Raw genomic sequence first — 5,466 nt, forward strand, 5'->3', positions numbered from 1 at the left:
GTAACGGGAGTTAAGTTTTGACGGATTTGAATATTTCAATTAAGGACATGAATTTCTCCACGGGTGTAGGTAGAAGGGATTGTTAGGGAATTACGGTATTGAGTTTAATGTCTTTAATTTGCATGATTCCACGGGAGTAGGTCTTGATTGCATATTAGGGAAGCCATTGATACTCGGGAGAGGTTTATGGTATTATTTAAGGTTTATCTTTCCTCGTGAACATTTATTTAATTAGTTTGGGGTAGGAATTTATCTTTACATTGATTATGCTAGTGGTGGTACTTAACTCTAGGTGTTTTTAATCCTTGATTTTAGTTTTATTATTAATTACGTTCTTAGCTAGAATTAGTTTAATTATCCATTCTAAATCGTTGTTTGGTTACTCACTTAGTATTAATTCAAGTCAGTTTAGCTTATTTTTAATACATTAGTCTCTTGGGATTCGACCCTTACTTGCCCGACTGCATAGTTAGGAGGTCTAGTTAGGTTATTTTTGATAGGCACGCGACAGCCTTGTCAATTTTGGCGCCGTTGCCGGGGACTAACGGTATTAAATTAGTTATTTTTTGATTTATTTTTACTAAGTACATTAGATTTGGTTATTTGCTTCGGCTATTATTCTTGTTCTATTTGATATTTTGTTTCCAGTTTCTCTTGTTGCATGCACACTCGACGTTCAGGTTCACAAAATTTGATTCCTATTGATCTTGAAATCGAGGCTACTGCACGTGAGCAAGGGACTAAGCGAGACATAATAAGAAGAAGGAAGCAATGGGTGGTGAAGCACCTGCCAAATTTCTTTGGGAATATGGTATACCGGACACAACCACCGGTATACTTTCTAGTATCGTTAGACCAGCCGTCATTGCATCACATTTTGAACTGAAGCCCAAATTTATCCAATTCATATCAAATGATTCATTTTCAGGGTCACCTAACGATTGCCCTGTAAGTCATATTGATAGCTTTTTGGAGAAGTGCGATACAATGAAAATCAACAATGTAAGTAGCGATGCTATTAGACTTCGCCTTTTCCCTTTATCTCTCCGGGATAAGGCAAAGGAGTGGTTGAGAGATGAAGGTGCAGGCTCATTCGATACATGGGATAAGCTAGTCAAGTAATTCTTAGTGAAGTTTTTAGGCCAAGAGAAAACTGCCAGGCTAAGAAATGAGCTAACCACCTTTCGTCAAACCGATGATGAGTCATTGTATGAATCTTGGAGAAGGTTTAAACGTTTACAAAGGCAGTGTCCTCATCATGGGATTCATGATTGGTTTTTGATCCAGACTTTCTACAATGGGCTGACACATGAATACCGAATCTACATTGATGCTGCATCAGGAGGTTCTATCACGGAAAAGAATCCAACTGAAGCTAAGGCATTGATTGAGAAGATGGAAGCCAGACTAATTGTAATCTCCCAGCATAGGCATGATAACTATCATCCCAATAGTCGGAACATTGTTAGAAATGGAGGTAAGTATGATTTAGATGCTCTAACTATGTTGACTAGTACTGTGCAGGCTTTATCGCATAAGATCGATCAATTTGGAGTTGGATCTTCATCATTGGTTTCCTCCTGTCAGATTTGTGGGGTGCAAGGACATACCCCAATTCACTGTCAGTTAACTTCAAGAAACACTTACCACTCTGGTGGAAATAATACCTTTCACCCACTCAACACTAATTTCACCCAACAATCTTGTTTTCAACAAGGGTCACCCATTTGTCCACCTCAACCTCAAACTTCTAAACTTAACCTTGATTCTATTTTGGAGACTCATGCTACTTCTCAAGTTCAACAAAACGAATTAATGACCAAGCAATTCGAGTTATAAGCGAAGCAGAATGAGCACTTTGAAAAATCCATCCAACAACTCATTGCTCAAAATAAGGTGATAGAAACCCAACTTGTTCAACTTTCTCAACAAGTGAGTCATTTATCAAAACCTCGAGATCCACCAAAAGTCCAAATTGAGTAGTGTAGTGCGATATTTCTTAAAGATGATGGAGAGATGATATGTGCGTTTTATATAGTGTTTTCACCCCCGTCCCTTAGTACTTTTATGCGTCAAATGAGCTCTTAGGAGCCGTTTTTAGTACTAATCTGTGTATTTGAGTGTGCCTTGAGTTTCAGGACTACTTAGTAAGAAATTGGTCTTTTTAGACCCGTTTCATGATGATTTAGGCCACTACATGATCCCGAAGGAATTCGGGACGACTATTGTCGACTTACGGGAGCCCTAGATGTTCATGATCGAGCACCGGAAGTTTGACTCGGTGTTGCGGACGAAGGGCGGATCACTTAGTCCTCCGCCCGGTGGATTGCCCCTCGCCCGACCGGGCGAGCAAGCATAAAGGAGCAGCAGGTAGCAGGCGCCCGACGGGCGAATCTTCGCCCGGTACCCATCGGGTACCCATCAAAGGCAGCAGCAGCAAGATCTCCCTCCGCCCGAGGGGCGAGTGGCGCCCGACCGTGCGCATGCAGATGTTTCAGAAGTTTCTCACTCCGCCCGCCGGGCAGCCCTGCGCCCGTCGGGCGGATTTCGAGCTGGTCGCCCGTCGGGCGGTTGGCCGCCCGACCGGGCGACGACAACCCTGGGACTACTTGTGCGCGCGGTTTACTTAGTTTTTCCGGTTTTTCTTAATGCTTTTTGGGCAAAACTATAAATATAGCCCTTAGTTAATTTAGTAAAACATCTTATTATCTCATATTCTAGTATTAAACACTTAGTTTTATTTCCTTAAGCTTAGTTTTTCTCTCTAAATTGTTCTAAACACTTAGTTTATTTTCTATCAAAAATTCAAGCTTTCCTTTACCATTGTTCTTCAATTAGGTATTGCTCTTATTTCAATCTTTTGTTTTGCCTTAATTATGCTTTCAATCATGCTAATTGCTTTGTTTATTGTTAATATGCTTGAGTAATCTAATTTCTAGGGTTTGGGGATCCATGATTAATATGAAGGGACATTGTATAATTGTGATTGTTGGCATTGTAATTAATTCCTATTGATTGGTTTATTTCACTATACAATTAGATTTGCGCAGGTTTAATTGTGGTAGTTATGCAATATTAAGTTAAGATTCGAGAGATGCAATTTGATGTTTAGGCTTGCGTCAATAGGTGGAATTAGGATTAATACGTAGCGAGAGCCCGTTAATTCTAAGTCTATGATTAGTATCGATTCGAGAGAGCATGCTAGTTTAATTAATTATCTTGTTGATTATCGTGATTGTTCGTTGTCCTGGATTGTTATTTGTTGGTGAACCTATACCCTAGATTCCTTAATATATTTGATTCATACTCGTTTAATTACCGTTCGTAGTCTAGCATACAAATCATCAACCAACTCTTGTTCCCAATAGTCTAGTTTAATTAATTAATAGTAGAAAGAACGCCTGTTTCCCTGTGGATTCGATCCTGACTTCCCTTGCCACCTAGCTAGTGGACTTAGGTTATTTTTTATTAGGTGATACGACTTTAGCCTGTCAAAATTTGGCGCCGTTGCTGGGGAAACGGTTTTATTTTATGTTGTTGATTGCTTATCCTAGATTATTGTTTGTTACTACTCAAGGAACTCACGTTCCTTGAGACCGGATCTCACATTGTTTTGTAGTCTTTGTCTATGCCCAGGACCGTAGGTACTAGTAATCTTACTCCATTCGATCCTGAGCCCGAAAGAACCTTTTGTAGACGAAGAACTTTCATTGCACAGTGTGGGAATTACTCTGATTCTGATCATAATATTGGCGATCTTTTTCCTTCAGATACAGATTCAGTTCAGAGATAAAGATGGGTGACGAAATTCTACTACCGCCACTTACCCCACGGCTTACAGACTATTCTAAGCCAAGTCTGTCCGTGCTACCAAAGGCGATCATGCCTTCTATTGCAGCTGAGACCTTCAAGATTGAGCCTGCATTGATTAACATGATTAGGAGACGCCAGTACGGTGGGGAACCAGGTGAAGATCCGAATCTTCACATACAGTCCTTCATCCAATATTGTTCCACCATCAAGCAAAAGGGATTGACTCCGGAACAGACTATGGAGATACTTTTCCCGTTCTCTTTGAGTGGGAAAGCTAAATTGTGGATTAATGGGTTGAATCGGGCGGCTTTGAAAATCACTAATTGGGAGTCCTTGGCTCTTGCTTTTTATTTTAAATATTTTCCACCTGAGAAAACAGATCGTCTAAGGGGTCAGATATTGGGTATCTCACAACAAGCAGATGAGAGTTTGTTCGAGGTCTGGGAGAGATTCAAGGATTTGCAAAGAGAGTGCCCGCACCATGGTTTGGAAGATTGGTTCTTGATTCAGCAGTTTTATAATGGTCTGGGCAATGAGTCTAGATGTTTGTTGGATTCAGCTGCCAGTGGGAGATTCATGCAACTTGAGGTGCCTAGAGCTATGGAGGTGATTGAGGAGATAGCCATTCACAATGCCCAGTATGGGAATCCTAGAGGTTTATCTAATAGGGGTGGTAAGCATGATTTAAATTCTATTGAACAATTAACTACCCAATTGACTGCTTTACACTATAAGTTTGACAATATGCAAGCAGCCAATGCTCAATCTTCCCAACCTGCTAGTGTAGCTGCTATGAGTGCCCAACCTGCTACTGTTTGTGAAAGTTGTGGAATGTCTGGTCATTATGCACAAGAATGTAGGAGCTCTGTTGAACAGTGTAACGCATTTCAATCCTACAAACAAAATAACCCATTCTCCAACTCTTACAATGAGGGCTACAAAAACAACCCTCTACTATCCCACAGGAGCAACAATATCTTGAACCCTCACCAAGTCCAACATCCACCACAACAAACATACCAACCCCCACATCAACAATCCTACCAACCACGGAACAACTACAACCAACAGTCTAGTGGACCACCTGGGTTCCCTAGACAACACACATCACCTCCACCACCACAAGCTCAAGCCACTCAGCCTGACCCTATGCTAGTAGAGATGAGAAACATGATGCTACAAATGCAAAAATCTCTAAGTGAAAAAAATACAAAGATCGATGCTCTTACTGCTCACAACAAGATCATTGATACACAGTTGGCACAGATGGCTACTACTATTGCAGGGAGGCCACCAGGCCAATTTCCTTCACAGCCCAAAAATAGGGAGACTTCTAATGCAATTACGTTGAGGAGTGGTAGGGATTATGATGGTCCTTCTATGCCGGTTGAGGTTGATTATGGGGTGTCTGCTAGTGGTCTGGTCAGTGAGGAAATCCCAAAGATAGTTATGGATGGTAAGGAAGCTGAAAAGGTAGTCAATGAGAATGAGGCTACAACTGAGGTTAAGAAGGGGACAGATATTCAAGTACCACCTATTGCACTCCCCTTCCCAAACCGGCAACTCAAGAATAAGCTAGACAAGCAGTTTGGCAGATTCTTGGAAGTGGTCAAAAATTTGCAGGTAACGGTTCCTTTTACTGAATTAATTTTA

At 41.0% G+C, this 5,466-nt stretch overlaps 2 non-coding genes across 2 annotated transcripts; both read right to left on the minus strand.

The window, feature by feature from the left end:
* Window positions 1-1,158: 1,158 nt before the first annotated feature.
* Window positions 1,159-1,265, minus strand: LOC130466625 (small nucleolar RNA R71). The gene has a single exon (XR_008926797.1). It is a non-coding gene; the product is annotated as a small nucleolar RNA R71 (small nucleolar RNA).
* A 2,929-nt stretch (window positions 1,266-4,194) lies between these two features.
* Window positions 4,195-4,301, minus strand: LOC130466499 (small nucleolar RNA R71). Its single transcript, XR_008926723.1, has one exon. It is a non-coding gene; the product is annotated as a small nucleolar RNA R71 (small nucleolar RNA).
* Between the last annotated feature and the right edge of the window lie 1,165 nt (window positions 4,302-5,466).

Source organism: Spinacia oleracea, chromosome 1 (genome assembly GCF_020520425.1).
Source record: "Spinacia oleracea cultivar Varoflay chromosome 1, BTI_SOV_V1, whole genome shotgun sequence".
NCBI classification, from domain to species: Eukaryota; Viridiplantae; Streptophyta; class Magnoliopsida; order Caryophyllales; family Amaranthaceae; genus Spinacia; species Spinacia oleracea.